Source organism: Chenopodium album, chromosome 24, assembly GCF_948465745.1.
Source record: "Chenopodium album chromosome 24, dcCheAlbu1.1, whole genome shotgun sequence".
Classification (NCBI taxonomy): domain Eukaryota; kingdom Viridiplantae; phylum Streptophyta; class Magnoliopsida; order Caryophyllales; family Amaranthaceae; genus Chenopodium; species Chenopodium album.
Window position 1 is genome coordinate 18276561 of NC_137857.1, and position 19434 is coordinate 18295994.

General features: G+C 38.7%; 1 non-coding gene across 1 annotated transcript; it reads left to right on the plus strand.

Annotated features, from left to right (window-relative positions):
• Positions 1-346: 346 nt before the first annotated feature.
• On the plus strand, positions 347-452 carry LOC145612824 (small nucleolar RNA R71). The gene has a single exon (XR_014106741.1). It is a non-coding gene; the product is annotated as a small nucleolar RNA R71 (small nucleolar RNA).
• The last annotated feature ends 18982 nt before the right edge of the window (positions 453-19434 follow it).

The following is a 19434-nucleotide window of genomic DNA, read 5'->3' on the forward strand; positions in this document are numbered from 1 at the left end:
GTTAGAGTAGGAAGATGTACCTCTCCCCTTAAATTGGGAGGGAAGACTAGAAGCTTGTGAAGGACTCTCGAGCTTGTTCTTGAGAGAATTCACCTCCTTTCCTAACTCCGAGACCATTGTGGACAATTCGTTGATGACACAAGATTGATCGGTTGAGCAACTTGTGCTTGCCGATTCCCTTTCTACATCATGCCAATCCATGTAATTCCTTACCACATCATCTATTACATCCACAACCTCTTCTTCCGTCTTGTTCATGATTGGCCCTCCGGCTCCGGCATCTAGGCTCGATCTACCTTGAAAGCTCAAACCACTATAGATGATTTGGATCACTTGGTATGTTGGAATTCCGTGGTGAGGGCATTCCCTTTGGTAGTCCTTGTACCTCTCCCATGCTTCATAGAGATTCTCTCTAGGCAATTGCTTAAAACTTTGGATTAAGGCTCTAGCCTCCGCCGTCTTCTTTGGTGGGTAGAAACGGGACAAGAAAGATTTTGTGACATCATCCCATGTCTTCAAGGAATTGGGCTTCACTTCTTTGTCTAGCCATTCCAAAGATCTTCCTATGAGGGAGAAAGGGAACAACTTAAGGCGGATAAACTCTTGAGAAACTCCATTGACATTGATAGTGTTGCAATATTTTTTAAACTCCTTAAGATGGTTCAATGGGCTCTCGTTCTTTGCCTCACTATATTGTCTCCTCTCAATTAGGGTGATCATTGCCGGCCTAATTTCAAAATCGTTTGCCGGTGTTGTAGGTGGAGCTATGCCGCTCTCGAACCTATATGCACCGGGTACTCCCAATTCTTTCAAGGCAACTCTTGGTTGTTCTCCCATGACTTGATCTTGTTCAATCTCTTCTTCTCTTGAGGAACTATAATCTAAGGTCTTGTTTGCTACTCTCCTCCTTGAGAGAGTTCTTTCAATCTCCGGATCAAAGGGAACAAATGAGCGATCTCGGGACCTATGCATACAAAACTCAAAGAAAATATAAGTAGCACGGCTACAAGTGTAGCCTAAAGTGTAAAATCTTTTTGTATTTTGCAAATGAAATGAAATAGACTTAACAAAAACATGCACTCAAAGCACCATTCCCCGGCAACAGCGTATTTTGATGGGAAGGAGAACAGTAGGTCGTTGGGCTACCACCCCACCCAATCAAACAAAATTTGTAACTTAACAAACCCCTATTTAGTGTAGTGGTAAGTCAAGGTCGAACCCAAAGGAATGGAGGCGAATGCACAATGCTTAAGTCAAGCTATTTCGAAGTCAAGTAAAAGGGGTTTATGAAGGAAACTAGAGCTAGAGCTAAATGATGCAAGAACTTATATGAAATCAATCTAAAGACACTAGGGCAATGGATCCACATGTAATTGTAATGGAAAATGGTAATTTGGGAGGTCAAACCGACTAAGTCAAGTGATATGAAGGAAGATCATCATGTATCCAAAAGAGCATACTAAGATGGTTCACCTAGAGGTCTAACCAGCGTCAACTACGCTAAACACTACCTAGGGAACGTCACAAAGCACCTCAATCGTGAAATTGCAAGTTACTAATCAACGGTCCGTATCATAGCAAGCTCACAATGCAATCTAGTGCAATAATCAAAGATGGCCAAACCTCAATTAATCACACACATGCACATGAATTATCAACAAAATTTAATCATATCATCAACTCCATCAATTATCCCCAAATTACTCTAATCCATTATTCAAACATGCTTCACCATTTCCCTAGCTAGGAAACTACTCACTAGCCATAGGAATCAAGATCAAAACTACAACAATCGTCAATTTCATCATCAACATAATTGAAATCAAAGATTAAACCAACAATCAATCAAAATCAATCAAAATTCAATTAAACTTCAATCAATCAACAATAACATGGAAAACAAATGAAATCAACTAGAATCAAACTTGTATTGAAATCAAGAAGAAGATCCTTACAAAACTTTGATCTAAAGATCAAATACAATGAGGAATTCTTGAGCAATCACCAAAAATCATGAGTTTCTCTCTCTAAAGTTCTTGAGTTTCTCTCTGTAAAGTTCTTGAGTTTCTCTCTCTAAAATTCTCCCAAAACTAACTATCCAATTCAATCTAAAAACTTCTTACTAAAAATAGGTAGAAATAACTATATATACAAAGAGGAGGTCGGTATTGACGCCCAAAAATAGACCCGCGTAGGTGCGGGCGCTCGGAGGAGGGAGAATGGTGCGCACGGGGCACACCCAGATTGGTGCGCCCGCACGCACCAGGTGTGCGGCCGCACCCGACCAATGTGCGGCCGCACACCACCTTGGTGTGCCCGCACCTGGCTGGGTCTTTCCCCCTTCTTCTCTTCGTCCTAGCTCAAGCGGTACACACATCCTAGATGATGATGATGGAGGACAAAGTAGGCAGAAACTTTCTTGATTTTCTTGAAGAGTATAAGCCATGAAGAAGGCATATACAAAGCCTTGAAGCTTGCCCCTTGGATCCACCTTTGACTTGAAGCTTCTTGCACCATCTTTAGGTATGAAAACAATGAAAGCTCATAGAGAGGAAACTCGGGAATTCTTGGACAATCAATTACCACCTACAAACAAATGATAAAAAGCAAGTAAAAGAGAAAAATAACAAGTAAACTAGAAAAAGCATGAAATAGAGAAACTAACTACAAAAAGCATAAAATAAAGAAAACAAGAATAAAACTAAGGAAAACTAAAGAAAAGAGAGATAAAATGAAATAGAAATCATCCAAAAAGGAACCAAATGAGTGCCATAAATGTCACTCATCAGTATGGCTATATATGTGTGAGTGAAGTGTGTGAAAATGATACTAAGGTTGGCTGCAAAGGTTGTGATGATGGAAATAGATGTGAGAAGAGTCAAAGATGATGACTCTTATTGGGCTGGGTAAGCTAAGTGATGCGGGTTCAAGCCCCCAAGTCTAGCTCTAAATGGGTAGGGGTAAGCATTGGATATTCTTTGACTCAATCATGCATGGATATGAATATGAATGTGGTCGCACCTCAATGTGAGGTTGCCTACGTATCCGTTAGGAATCAGGCCGAACGTAGCTCTAACCGAGCTTTGCACAAGTGTATGTACACCTCAAAGAGGTCTTTCAAAGGTTGTAATGTAGTTAAGCTGATGGTTTAAGGAAAAAAAAATGTAAAATGCTCAAGACCCGAGAGAAGCTCCCAAGATATGCAATTGTGTATTCGAAAATTTTAAATTCGCAAGTTTTATTTTTCACATTTTTTTTTGCTTTGATTTTTTTTTTTTTTTTTTTTTTTTGCTCTTTTGAATCAATGTAGGCAATCCCGGATCATGCGGTCCATCACTCACTTAGCATTCATGTTTCTTAGGCACGGTACCAAGCACTCGATGAGAGACGCAATTCGAGACGTGTTCATATCAAAGACATTGGAACACTTGCCTTTAGACATTGTTTTTTTTTTTTTATTTACTTATTCTTTTTTTTCATTTGAACTTGCTTTTTGAATGTTACACAAATTGCACATCTTCCCATCCCATGGTTAGGTGAATGTGGGTTGAAGAAATTAAGGCCAAACGTTAGATGAGGCTCAAAGTGTTTGATGAAGAAATGGATATGTGATTGAAATGGTTTAAGGGGAATGACAGGGTTGCAAAGGTGCCTCAAATCATTGGTGTACCTTGTGTTTAGTTCGGCGGGTTTTTTTTTTTTTGTTTTTTTTTTGTTTTTTGTTTTTGCAAATGACATGATCGAATGCAAAGGAAATAGAGACATAAGGATAAGGAGAACCTATGCTAGACTTATTAGGGAAAAAGGGTTGGAACGAAAGAAGAAAAAAAAACATGAAATCTTGTATGGAAACTTGTCTTGTTCTTCGTCTTCAAAGATGCTTATGAATTACTTGTTACCGCCAAGAGGGACAAAAAATTTGTTATTGCTGATGCTTTGATTAGAAGAAAAGAAGGAAGGAATGACGTTCCCCTTATTCTTCCAACTCTTGCCTAGTGATTCTTGAACTCGAGTACTATATATGGAACAAAATGAGCTCACTTAATGCATTGACTCAATACTCGGATTGGAAAGGAAGAGTGTATGAAAAAATTTTCAAAACCAATGTGAAATACTCTACTCATTCCTATTACGACAAAAAACGACGCATGCATGGTCCTAGTATACGATTATAAGCAATATAGTGCATAACTCGAAGACAAAGTATGTGCAACGACTCAACATGTATGATTAGGTGAGTTTATAAGACTCGTGGTATGATTGCATGACTAGACATGAGGACATTGTGAAAAACAAAGGATCAAGGACCAAATAGCACGGAAGACTAAAAGACAAACTAACTAGATTAATTTTGCCCAATTTTAATGTTTATGCTATTTACTAGGTGAAAACGGTCCATTGGCAATCGTTAGTCATAAATAAGATCAACCACAATCAACGACAAAGAACACATGTTAAGGTTAGCACAAAAAATCACAAGAAACTAAAAAGATGGGTGGAATTCTAGAAGAGTTAGGACTCATGGGTATAAATAAATAAATAAAAATAAAAATCTATAATCCTATGTTATATGAGTTGACACGGATTAAAGGACTTGGCTAAGACTAGCTTGACACGAAAAGATACAAAGAAAAAAAATTAAAAAAAATAAAAAAAAGAAGGTTGGACACTAAAAAGACACCTAAACTGGACAGGCTGTAGTATATCGGTGGCACGACAAATAAAAGATAAAACTCGGGGCTACAGATCCATAGGTGGCACGACACGTAACTCTTTCTAGAACTCTGGCTATGACCAAAACAAGTTGACTCTTATGCAGGATACGGGAATAAAAATCCGGGTTGACTCAAGATAAATTAAAAAAAATCCTATGACTCGACTCTAACAAAAAAAAAAAGGTTTGATAAGTGAAAAAAAAAGAGAAGAAAAAATAAAATAAAAATATGCACACAGAAGCACATTGTCACGAATGATGCAATGAAGTTCGCAACCTAAGTCAAGATCTATGTTCCACTATGGTCAAGCTTTTGGGTGTCAAAGGGTAACATGGTTAAGAGTTTGGACGCGTTAGCAAGGCAGCCTCCCTTGAGGGTGTATGCCAACGGGCGGCTCCACGAGTTCGTGATGAAATCGAACTCGACTCCATGGTTTGGGTGGATTTAAAAACTCGGATGAACCCTCGGATGAACCCTTATTGTCATGAACGTTTTTGGGTTGATAGAGCTTAAATCCCCCGGGCTAGCCACGTACGTAGAACACGTACTATTGTGGAAAAATAGGTAACCTAATATACATATGCATATGTGACAATGTCAATTAAATCGCAGGAATACAATTCAAGAATCTTTCAAGTCTCATCCACTCATATCAATTAAATACCGATCACTCAAATCAATAAATAACCAAGAATCCTCCCCAGTGGAGTCGCCAAATTGTAGGCGTCGTTTGAAGTGCGCCTACGTAAAAGCATGTTGTGAATATGCTTGGCACTCATAGGAAGTGGGAATTGACATATACGATTAGGGACAACAATTAGGGACAAAGCAAAGTAGGGAGCCGCCAACAAGTTTTTAAGGAACTTGTAAACCGTTCACGGATCATAAAAGGCAACCACGATTAAGGGACAACGATAGGCAACAACGATTGACCCGTGAAGGTTACACCCCATTCATAATCCATGAGATTACTAACTCCATATGGTTCGGAACCACAAAAGGAGGATCGGGGATGATGGTACGAAGTGAGTCATGGAGTCACATTCGCCCGTATTGGCCTCTACTCGATTCTTATATTGAAAAGTATTCCTGCGATCTCAAAGGCATACAAACGAAATATTCAATTCGCTCCAAACTATTATTATGCTAAATTGGTTGAATATTAATGCAACATGTTATTCTAAAATATTGGTGATCACTTGATTTACCAACAAGATTAAAAATGAACCTAAACCGGTTGTCCAAATTATCTTATTAGGAGTGATTTTCAATTACATATTGCCTTTAACATGCAATATGGTGATCATAAATAATAATAATAGAATAAACATTAATATTGGAAGCAATTTAACAATAAATCATTAGTCAAATCAAATAATAATCCTAATCATGATATTAGCAATAAGAAATAAAAATAAGAGTAATTAAGTGATTAATTACTCACTTTCCGCGTTTCCTTGAATTGCTACATCATGAATAAACTATTAGTAACTTCAATAAAAAAAAAATCAAATGGAAATTAAATTAAATAAAAGGTAGAGTTGATTTGGTCCAAACCCTCAGTTATTTATACCTTTCACGCCTTGGTTTAAGTATAGAACTTCGGGTATTGTATGGACTCCTTAGAGTGCTTAAGGGAAGAATAGTGTTTATGAATATAGGCTTAAGGTTTAGAGTATGAGAGAGAGAGAAGAATATTTTTGGTGAAGAAAGAGAGGAAGAGAGAATGATTATGTGATCAAGCTTGTTGATGATTGAAAAAGGGGAGATATGACCTCTATTTATAGGGAAAAAAGAGGGGTCGAATCAAGAAAAGATGAGAATTCGAATCGGATAAAACTCTTGCGATAGACAGCAGTTTTTGCAGTTTTTGTTTTTATCATATCTTTTGATCCAGATATCGGAATAAGATGAATAAGATATCGTTGGAAAGCTCTTGAAGTATACTTTCTAATACAATTAGAATAATATTAAAATATTTTTTAGAATAAAAGATATGGCCGAAATAGTGGGACGGTGTCAGTTTTGGATAGAGTTTCGTATTTCGCTCATATCTTTTTCATTATAGCTCGGAATTAGTATTATAATATATCATTGGAAAGATAATTTCAAGAGCTATCCAACCATCTTAGAATTAGATAAAAACAGTGAGGCACGAATACAATATCTGACAATCTTTGAACGTCTTTCAATTCGAATAGAATTAGGACTTTCAAAAATAAAAGTTTTATTCAATTTCAAATGCTTTAATTTTATCTTTACAAAAAGGATAATTAAGATCTTTTAGAAGCTTATAGAAGCTTCCAATTAATCCTAATTGGATTATGAGTGGGATTAAATCCTTTAGACCCTCCAAATGATCATTGGGTCGTAGGTAAGGTGGGCTTAGGTTCGGTTTGGACTCAGTTTAGTATTCTTGCCATAACTTATTCGTTATAACTCGGATTTGGGCTTATAATATATTGTTGGAAAGCTCTTTTCAAGCCCCATCCAAATATTCAACAATTGGACCAAGATTATGGACCAAATTAAACTGGTCTAAACGTTTTATAAAAAGGACACGAAATGAATGATTTTAATGGACACAAAATGAATTATTTTGGGTTTAAAGGCACGAAATGAGGAAAATAAGTTATGGTTTGGTGAAATGAGTTAGGAATTGGGTTGGTTTATGAAATGTATTGAGATTGAACATGGATTTAAGCACTCCAAAGATTAAATACTCAACCTGACCAATAATGGCGGTGAAAGGTTCTTAATCTTCGGGTTTGGTTTTGGGGAGACATTTTTAGGTGTCTACAGCCCCGTAACCTCAAAATTCATAGAAAAGTGTGGATTATAAGCCTTCAATTTTGGAATATTTTGACCTTTTTTCGCCCGGAAATAAAAATTGCCGAGATGTTTACCATGGTTCCTAATATCCTCCGGGAGTCCAATTGAGTGGGAGGAACCATCCAATATGCCTTTAAACAGTCAATTTATCCGTTCCAAACTTGCACCGATATCGTGAGCTCAAGCCTACCACGGACATTTATGGCAACATTTACGTATCATATATGTTTTCACTAGGCGAAAATATCAATTGGCCACCGGTTCAAAACCCCCCTTTGCCACCGGTTTTGAACCGCTGGCCAGTGGGGGGGGTGGCAATACTCGGTTGAAAAGGCCACCGGTTCAAAACCGGTGGCAAAATTAATTATTGCCACCGGTTAACCGGTGGCAATAGTCGTTCCCGCAATTTTTTTATTTTTGCATTAACAACTATTGCCACCGGTTAACCGGTGGCAATAATACCCTAAAAAAACAAAAAAAAAAAAAAAAAAAATTTTTGCATTTTTTTGACTTAAAATGTTGCAGAAACAAATATATATGCATAATATACCTAAACATACATATTTTCATCAATAACCAGTAAATAATAACTACAAATAAATTTCTCTTAAAACATAACTAAGATAATAACCAAAAACATAAATCGATTAAAATAAGCTGTGAAAAAAAAATAATAACCAAAACACTGCATGTAACCATTAATTGATTAAAATCAGTTTAAAAACCCACATAAACAAAAACAAAAATCCAGAAATTAAACAAAAACCCAGAAATTAAACAAAAACCCAGGAAAAAAAATTAAACAAAAATCATAAAAAGTGTCAAGCTTTCAACAACATTCATCACTCAATTGCGCCAAAACTGAATCACAAGGATCCACCTTCGGAACCGCCTTCACCACCTTCGGTGCTGCCTTCATTCCCACCATCCACCCCGAAAACCCAGCCGTTCCTCGAGCTTAACCCACCAACAGCACCACCTTAACCCACCATCCGCACCACCTTAACCTTCAACCGAACTAGATCGAATTATACCCAGAAAAAACCCAGAAGATCGAATTATACCCAGAAAAAACCCAGAAAAAAAGAATGTACCCATAATTAAATCCGAAATAGATTTAAAAAACCCATAAAAATTCGATTGAAAAATCAAAAAAATTCGATTAAAATCAAATTAAAATCAAATAAATATCGAAAAAATCAACAAGAATCGAATAAATCAACAAGAATCGAATAAAATCGATTAAAATCAAATGAATATCGAAAAATCGAATTAAAATCATAAAAAAATCGATTAAAATCAAACCTTAACCTCGATTGAAGTCGGTGTTGCTCATGCATGTGTTCGTTGTGGTGGTGGTGTTCTTGTTGCGGTGGTGGCCTTCGAATTGTTGCGGTGGTGGTCTTCGAGGTGGTAGGAAAATCGGTGTTGGTGGAGATGCCCTCTTTATTTATCTCGTGAAAGAGATCTGAGGATGAGACGAGAGGAGAGAGAGGAACGTAAGGAGGAAAGAGAAAAAGGAGAGTGAGGATGAGACGAGAGAGACGAGATCGAGTGGAAGGAGGAAAGAGAAGGAGGAAAGAGAAAGAGGAGAGTGAGGAGGAAGGAGGAAAGAGAGAAGGAGAAAGAGGCGCGCGCTTAGGAGGATAGATTAGGGTTAGGGGTTTATAAAGGGGCTGGGCCGGTTTTTTTTATTTTGAAGAAGGCCACCGGTTTTGAACCGGTGGGATAATGTTTTAACCACCGGTTCGGTTTGAACCGGTGGCAATAATGTATCCCCACAATCCCGCCCATTTTTCCACTTCTTTTTGCCACCGGTTTATAAAAACCGGTGGCCATTGAGCGATGCCTTTTTCAATTTTTCTACTAGTGTTTCAAACTTAATTATATGACCCTAAGATGTATCCCCTAGGGTCTCATGACTTTTCGCCACCGGGCCCCGTAACCTCAAAATTCCTCATAGAGCTTGGATTATAGCCTTCAATTTTGGAATTTTTTGACCTTTTTTCGCCCGGAAATAATAATTTTCGAGATGTTTACCATGGTTCCTAATACCCTCCGGGAGTACAATTGAGCGGGTGGAACCATCCGATATGCCTTTAAAAAGTCAATTTACCCGTTCCAAACTTGCACCGATATCGTGACCTCAAGCCTACCACGGACATTTATGGCAACATATAAGGGTCATATATGGTTCCAAACGCCATTATATGACCGTAAGGGATTCCCTTAGGGTCTGAAGACTTTTCGCCAACGGGGCCCGTAACCTCAAAATTCCTCAAAAAGCGTGGATTATAGCCTTCAATTTTGGAATTTTTTGACCTTTTTTCGCACGGAAATAAGAATTGTTGAGATGTTTACCATGGTTCCTAATACCCTCCGGGAGTCCAATTGAGTGGGTAGAACCATCCAATATGCCTTTAAACAGTCAATTCACCCGTTCCAAACTTGCACTAATATATATCGTGACCTCAAGGCTACCACGGACATTTATGGCAACATTTAAGGGTCATATATGGTTCCAAACGTCATTATATTACCCTAAGATGTATCCCTTAGGGTCTCAAGACTTTTCGCCACCGGGCCCCGTAACCTCAAAATTCCTCAAAAAGCGTGGATTATAGCCTTCAATTTTGGAATTTTTTGACCTTTTTTCGCACGGAAATAAGAATTGTTGAGATGTTTACCATGGTTCCTAATACCCTCCGGGAGTCCAATTGAGTGGGTAGAACCATCCAATATGCCTTTAAACAGTCAATTTACCCGTTCCAAACTTGCACTAATATATATCGTGACCTCAAGGCTACCACGTACATTTATGGCAACATTTAAAGGTCATGTATGGTTCCAAACGTCATTATATTACCCTAAGATGTATCCCCTAGGGTCTCAAGACTTTTCGCCACCGGGCCCCGTAACCTCAAAATTCCTCAAAAAGCGTGGATTATAGCCTTCAATTTTGGGATTTTTTGACCTTTTTTCGCCCGGAAATAAAAATTTCCGAGATGTTTACCATGGTTCATAATACCCTCCGGGAGTCCAATTGAGTGGGTGGAACCATCTAATATGCCCTTAAAAAGTCAATTTACCCGTTCTAAACTTGCACGGATATCGTGACCTTAAGTCTACCACGGACATTTATGGAAACATATAAGCGTCATATATGGTTCCAAACATCATTATATGACCCTAAGATGTATCCCCTTGGGTCTCAACACTTTTCGCCACCAGGCCCCGTAACCTCAAAATTCCTCAAAAAGCGTGGATTATAAGCCTTTCATTTTTGGAATTTTTTGACCTTTTTTCGCCCGGAAATAAAAATTGTCGAGATGTTTACCATGGTTCATAATACCCTCCGCGAGTCCAATTGAAAGGGTGGAAACATCGAATATGCCTTTAAACAATCAATTTACCCGTTCCAAACTTGCACCGATATCGTGACCTTAAGTCTACCACGGACATTTATGGCAACATATAAGCGTCATATATGGTTCCAAACATCATCATATGACCCTAAGATGTATCCCCTAGGGTCTCAACACTTTTCGCCACCCGGCCCCGTAACCTCATAATTCCTCTAAAAGCGTGGATTATAAGCCTTCAATTTTTGAATTTTTTGACCTTTTTTCGCCCGGAAATAAAAATTTCCGAGATGTTTACCATGGTTCCTAATACCCTCCGGGAGTCCAATTGAGTGGGTGGAACCATCCAATAAGCCTTTAAACAGTCAATTTAACCGTTCCAAACTTGCACTGATATCGTGACCTCAAGCCTACCACGGACATTTATGGCAACATTTAAGGGTCATATATGGTTCCAAACGTCATTATATAACCCTAAGATGTATCCCCTAGGGTCTCAAGACTTTTCGCCACCGGGACCCGTAACCTCAAAATTTCTCTAAAAATGTGGATTATAAGCCTTCAATTTTGGAATTTTTTTACCTTTTTTCGCCCGGAAATAAAAATTGCTGAGATGTTTACCATGGTCCCTAATACCCTCCGGGAGTCCAATTTAGTGAGAGGAACCATCCAATATGCCTTTAAACAGTCAATTTACCCGTTCCAAACTTGCACCGTTATCGTGACCTCAAGCCTAGCACGGACATTTATGGAAACATTTAAGGGTCATATATGGTTCCAAACGTCATTATATGACCTTAAGATGTATCCCCTAGGGTCTAAAGACTTTTCGCCACAGGCCCCGTAACCTGAAATTTTCTCAAAAAGCGTGGATGATAGCCTTCAATTTTAGAATTTTTTGAGCTTTTTTCGCCCGGAAATAAAAATTGTCGAGATGTTTACCATGGTTCCTAATACCCTCCGGGAGTCCAATTGAGTGGGTGGAACCATCCAATATGCCTTTAAACAGTCAATTTACCCGTTCCACACTTGCACTAATATCGTGACCTCAAGCCTACCACGGACATTTATGGCAACATTTAAGGGTCATATATGGTTCCAAACGTCATTATATGACCCTAAGATGTATCCCCTAAGGACTCAAGACTTTTCGTCACCGGGCCCTGTAACCTTAAAATTCCTAAAAAAGCGTGGATTATAGCCTTCAATTCTGGAATTTTTTTACCTTTTTTCGCCCGAAAATAGAATTTGCCGAGATTTAAACAACAATATTAGTAGCACGGCTACAAGTGTAGCCTAGAGAAACAAAATCTTTTTGTATTTTATCAAAATGAAATAGACTCAAAAACAACATGCACTTAAGCACCATTCCCCGGCAACGGCGCCATTTTGATGGGAAGGAGAACGGTAGGTCGTTGGGCTACCACCCCACCCTATCAAACAAAATTTGTAACTTAACTAACCCCTATTTAGCGTAGTGGTAAGTCAAGGTCGAACCCAAGGGAATGGATATCAAATGCACGATGCCTAAATCAAGCTATTTCGGAGTCAAGAAGGGGTTTGAGGTAGAACTTAGGCTAAACTAGGTAATGCAAAACTTATACGAAATCAATCTAAGACACTAGGGCAATGGATCCACATGCAATCATAATGGAAACGGTAATTTGGGAGGTTAAACCGACTAAGTCAAGCGATATGAAGGAAAATCATCATGTATCCAAAAGAGCATACTAAGATGGTTCACCTAGAGGTCTAACTAGCGTCAACTACGCTAAACACTACCTAGGGAACGTCACAAAGCACCTAAATCGTGAAATTGCAAGTTTACTAATCAATGGTCCGTATCATAGCAAGCTTACAATGCAATCTAGTGTATTAATCAAAGATGGCCAAACCTCAATTAATCACACACATGCACATGAAATATCAACCAAATTTAATCATATCATCAACTCCATCAATTATCCCCAAATTACTCTAACCCATTATTCAAACATGCTTCACCATTTCCCTAGCTAGGAAACTACTCACTAGCCATAGGAATTAAGATCAAAACTACAACAATCATCAATTTCATCATCAACATAATTGAAATCAAAGATTAAACCAACAATCAATCAAAATCAATCAAAATTCAATCAATAACCAAATCAATCATCAATAACATGAAAAACTAATGAAATCAACTAAAATCAAACTTGTATTGAAATCAAGAAGAAGATCCTTACAAAACTTTGATTCAAAGATCAAATACAATGAGGAATCCTTGAGCAATCACCAAAAATCATGAGTTTCTCTCTCTAGTTCTTGAGTTTCTCTCTCTAAAATTCTCCCAAAAACTAACTATCAAATTCAATCTAAAACTCTCTTCCTAAAAATAGGTAGAAATAACTATATATACAAAGAGGAGGTCGGTAATGACGCCCAAAAATAGACCCTCGTAAGTGCGAGCGCTCGGAGGAGAGAGAATGGCGCGCACGGGACACACCCAGAGTGGTGCGCCCGCACGCACCTGGTGTGCGGCCGCACATTGGTGGGTCTTTTCCCTTAGTGCGCCCGCACATTGCTGGGTCTTTTCCCCTTCTTCTCTTCGTCCTAGCTCAAGTGGTGCACGCATCCAGGATGATGATGATGGAGGACAAAGTAGGCAGGAACTTTCTTGAATTTCTTGAAGAGTATAAGCCATGAGGAAGGCATAAACAAAGCCTTGAAGCTTGCCCCTTGGATCCACCTTTGACTTGGAACTTCTTGCACCTTCTTTAGGCATAAAAGCAATGAAAACTCGTAGAGAGGAAGCTCGGGAATTCTTGGACAATCAATTACCACCTACAAGCAAAAGATAAAAAGCAAGTAAAAGAGAAAAATAACAAGTAAACTAGAAAAAGACATGAAAAAGAGAAACTAACTACAAAAAGCATAAAATGAAGGAAACAAGAATAAAACTAAGGAAAACTAAAGAAAAGAGAGATAAAATGAAATAAAAATCATCCAAAAAGGAACCAAATGAGTGCCAAAAATGTCACTCATCAAATTCCCCCAAGCTAAACTTTTGCTCGTCCTCGAGCAAAACAAAGCAAGAAAGAAAGAGGATGAAAATTTTATTGAAAACGAAAAAGAAAGACTCAAGAAAAGAATATACACTAAAACTCATTGTCGTAGGAATCACGGTTGTTTTTAGCTACAACAAGCCCTTTAAACCCCAAAGTCGCCTATGAGGACGAGTGAGGTCTCGTAAGGGTATCCTAAGAGTTTGACCCATAACTCTCCACCAAACATCAGTGAGGCAAACCATAAAATTAAAAGAAAGAAAATGAAATGAAAACAAACCTTTGCGAAATGAATCAACATAAAGACTATAATGCAAGTGAATGACAATCTTTCTCAAGTAGTTAAGGTATGCACGTTTCAAGATATCCAAGGTTGATTGAAACATAGGGTATGCTAGGCATAGGAACTAGTTATCACAATTCACTTTCATCCCAAACAATCTTACCGCGTTCTTCCCACTAGTCTCAAATCTCCCCTTAGTGAGTGTCCCAATGATTCCTCGATGGAACCGGAAAAGAAATATTTTAAGGCTACTCGACAATCTTGACTATGCATCCCCTTTCCTTAGGCAATGACCCATGATGCCCTCCCCCGAATAGTGACTCAACTATCTAGGTCGAAAGGTCTTTCCCCAAGGTTGTAACGTAAGGCATAAAGGGTGAAGGTAGGCTAAAATTTTAAAATTTGGTGATTTTCCTAAAAAGTGAAGCAAAAGGGTGATCAATCCTTAACACCACAATCAAGAAATTACCAAACAAAAACAACACCCCCAAGCTTACTTGAAGCTATACTCACAAAAATATATGCAAAAAGCGTACACGCTTCTCCCCCAAGCTAAAATGGAGCATTGTCCTCAATGCTTAGTAGGAGAAAAGAATACATCAAAATATTTTTGAATTTTTCACTTTTCATTCATTTTTTTTATTATTTTTTTTTTGTGTTTTTATATTGTAAGTGCAAAGTCCTTGCCTTTTGCTAAATTCGGACGGCTTTTTCTAAATGCAATATATTAGTCCATTCCTTTTGAGAAGTAGGACGGCTCTTCCAAATATATTTGCCATTATTCACAAAAAGGATAAAAACACAAACTTGCTTTCATAAAAACCAAAATTCCAACTTAACCACCACAAACTTCTTCTCAAATGATCATATTGCTTCACAAAAATCAAGAAAGGTAGAAAATGAAACAGAAGGTCAAATAACTAAAGATGTGGCTTGAAAAGAAGGGATAAGGCTCAAATGGTTGCAAGAAGGCAAATGTAAACCCAAAATAAAAGAAAATAACAAAATATAACAAAAATGAAAAATACCACCCCGAAAAATGTGCCTTTGTCCTTCCTAGATAGTTCGGTCTCGTGTTTGAGAATCATAAATCAAGCGTTATTAGAATAGGTTTGCATAGTCAAGGATCCACGCCGCTCATACAAGGAATGTTGAAGGTTGTGGCAAAAACTCACCAATGGTGTCAAATCAACTATAGGAAGCAACTACCAACATACCACAAACAAGTAGAATCCGGCTTCATGATCCTCCTAGTTCAAACCAACTACCCTAGCATACACTATCCTAGAGTCAACCGAACATAATCTCAAACCGTGCATACCTTTACAACCTAGGAAGAAAGTCATGCAAAAGACAAGTCCAATGTACAAGGTTCATCTCAAAAGAAAAGAAATGAAAAACAATGCCTCAAAATCACATCAAAAATAAAAAGAAAAATAAAAGAAAGTAAGAGAAAAAGGTAAAATAAAAGAGAGGAAAAGAAAAGGAACGGAGGCATAGAAAAGGAAAACATAGGAGAAAAGCATGCAAAGGACTAGAAAGCATGTTAAACACATAAAAATCCCAATCGACAAACATGTGATCGATAGACAACAAAGTCACCAATCCCAAACACATTACGTGTTAACAAGCATCCATCCTCGAACCATTCAACTTCTCCTAAACTAATCCTATCCTATGCAACCAAGGAAAATAAAGAGAAAAATAAGAAAGGTCTCACCGGGATTCCAAGCTTAGCAAAAATAAGGAAGCGATTATAAACCACCTCGTAGCATGCCATATCCATGAGCTCATCAAGGAACCAAGTGGGAAAAAGAAATAAAAGAAACTATGAACAAAGAAAATGGTAAGTAACTTCAAAACAAATAAAAGAAAACAACAAATAAAGGAAAATAAACAAAGCAAGAAGTATATACGACTAAAGGAAAGAAAAGCTAAACGAACCCAAGAAAAGAAAGAATAAAAGAAATAAAGTCTAGACTAACTAAAGAACTACTCTAAACTACAAGATTTGGATTTAAGGGATTTGGATTGAGGGATTTAGATATAAGGGATCATCAACAACAACATGCCAAGCAAAACATCTCCACAAACAACAAACATCCAAGCAAATAGGGCAAACAAGCTAGCTACAAGGAAAGTAGCCTAGAGATCAAGAAAATGAGGAAACCAAAAAGAGGAATGAAAATAAACATGCAAACAACCAAGATATGTACACAACAACAACATGGTCACCGAGCAAGTTACTAGTTCCCCCAAGCTAGATAGAAAATACATCTCAACATCCCGATCAAAACAAAGCAAATATCAAAAATATGAGGGATGGAGGTAAAAAGCATGAGAAGCTAAAAGGGAACTAATAACTACTACCATCACCACCACCACTCCCACTTGGCCCGGCCCCATCGGGGTCTCTGTTGCACTCGGGGTCATCGAATGGATGAGGGTAAGGCTCCCATCCTCCGGTGTACCCCTCGGGCCACCCATAATGCCCCTTGAAAAGATCGTGTTGCCAAGGAGCAAGAGGGGTGAAGTTATCGGGCAAAGTGAGTTCAAAGGGGTGGTTGGGATGGACATGGGGGTAGTTAGGATCCCCCCTATAGTCACTACCACCCGGAGCCTTGTAATTATAGTTACCACGCTCGTCCGGGTAATAGTGACGCTCGGTGTCGGGGTTAGAAGGCCCCGACCAATAAGGATGCCCAAACGAAGGTATAGGACCTTGTTGGGGCGGGAAGTACGGATAGTTAACCGGGGGAGTAATGTTCCCACGGTTAACTTCCGCCTCATAAATTTGTTGTTGTTGTATAAACATACCTTGTTGCATCTCTTGAATACCTCTTATTTGGTCATAGAGGGCCCCAAAGTCTTGATCGTACATGCCATCTACGTGGATTTTCAATCCACTCATTTGCTCACTAAGAGCCCTCAAATCTTCATTGGCAAAAGCATGTTGCCCTTGCTCTTGTTCTTGCTCATGAGGAGCTTGTTGTTGTGGAGAAAAATGTTGTTGTTGTTGATGTTGTTGTTCTTGATTTTGTTGTTCTTCTTCATCATCTGCTTCTTCATCCTCCTCGGAATCAAAGTTGGGATGCCGGAAGGACTTGGGAACATGCCACACATTGTCGGCAATCCTAGCCAAAGAAGTCAAGCTAGGGTTAGGCAAGTAGCACCAATCCTCGTTGCCCCTAAGCCACTCATATCTCCCTTCACTAAAGCCCTTGGAGATAAATTGGATTTGACCCAATTGTTGCATATCGAGGTAGATGGAATCTGCATCCCCGATCTCCTTACAAAATGGGAGATAATCATCGAGGCGAAGATGAGTCAAAAGCCTAGTTACCATACCCCCACATGGGATCTCTCCCGTCCTCCTTTTGCGAAGTTCCAAGCAATATTGGGCGAAGATATAACCCAAGTTCAACCGGCCCACAAACTCCGGGCGAGTAGATAACCAAAGGACCTTGAGCTCCAATTTACTCAATTTCCCCATTTCTTGCTTGGGGAACAAAACATAGCCCAAAAGTCGGTGTACAACCCTAAGGCAAGGTTGGTACACGTCTGAGATCTTAGCCCTGTTGGTGATAAACTCATTACCACCGGAGATGTCTTCCCACCATGAGTTTTGATCATATTCCGGGAAGATGAAGTGTTCAACGTTGACAATATCCCCATGGGGATCAAAATCCAAAGCGGCGTTGAACTCTTCCAAAGATTGGTCAAAGATGTGGTTGAACAACTGGAAACGCACCCTATATACCCCTCCTACGGGTACAAGCTCTAAGGTAGTCAAGAACTCCAAAGTAGGCTCCTTATAGGTGCGGTAGGCATCAGCGATGAAAGAACCCAATCTGAGATTTAAAAGCAACGACCGCACATCATTATCAATCCCCAACTTCAGCGTATCGGGTTGGAAGTAGTGGCGGGTTTGTTTTAGGGTTCTTTCATCTTTCAGATTTTGGTAAAAGGTCTTTTGTTTATCGGTGAAATTTTTCTTTTTGGGAAGAGAGGTTGGAGGTCGTGTTTGAGTGGAGGAAGGGTTGGAAGTACTAGGCCTAGAAGATGTACTAGGCCTAGAGGAGGTACTTGGGCGAGGAGGTTCATCGATACTAACATCGGTTTTTCGCTTTTTGGTGAGTTTCTTGAGGTATTTAGACATTGTGAGAGGTTAAGAAGATCACCAAACAACCAACAAGTAGCAAAACCAATGAACCAAGAGCACCACACCCAAATTCACCACTTACTACCAAAATCACCAAACTCCAATTTCACAATTCTTTTCAATCAAACCAATTCCAAACCAATCAACAATATCAATGATCCAAGAAAAACTCCTTTTCAACAATCCAAGAGCAAACACAAGACCAATACCAAAATCACCATATACTACCAATGTTCCAAAAATCCAACTCACAAGAATTCAACCAAAATTGATGAGAATCACTACAAAATCAGCAAACAACACAATGTTATGCAAAATCAATCAACAAACATCACCAAATCACAACCAAAATCAAGATCAAGCATCAAAAATCACAAAATCAATACTACACTATTCATGCTCATACAAATTTGTAATTCATGCAAATTTATGATATAATTGGCAAAATTAAAGCAAGGATTAGTGATTATACCATAAAAGAAGCAAGATTAACCAATTTCGAGCAAGCAATTTGAACTCCTAACAAAAGCCCCAATTTTCGGCCACCAAGAGTAGGAGAGAGAGTGAGTGAAATTTGGGTCAATTTGTAAGGAATTTGTAGTGTAGTAAGGTTTGTAAGTGATTTTGAGTGAGAATGGAGTGATTTTAGTGAGGATTTGAGTGATTTTTGATGGTGAATAATGGAGAACAAGGTGCGCACAAAGGAGGGTTTGAATGAGAGTGTGCGTGAGGAAGATGAGGAAAGTGAGAAAATGAAGGGAAAAAGGAGGAAAGAGGAGGTATATGGCCGTCAAGCCCATGTGCGGCCGCATAGAGCTGATGTGCGCCCGCACACGCAGGCTGTGCGCCCGCACATCCCTGTGCGTGCCCCTTCCTTCCTTTTTCTCAAAAATTTGATACTTTCTGCCTATTTTGGTGCGCACATGAATCATGATGGTGATGAGGAACAACATAGGAAGTAGCTAAAATCATTTTCAAAGTCCTCAAAGTTGAAAATTCATGTGCACACCACAAAAATTCACTAAGTATCAAT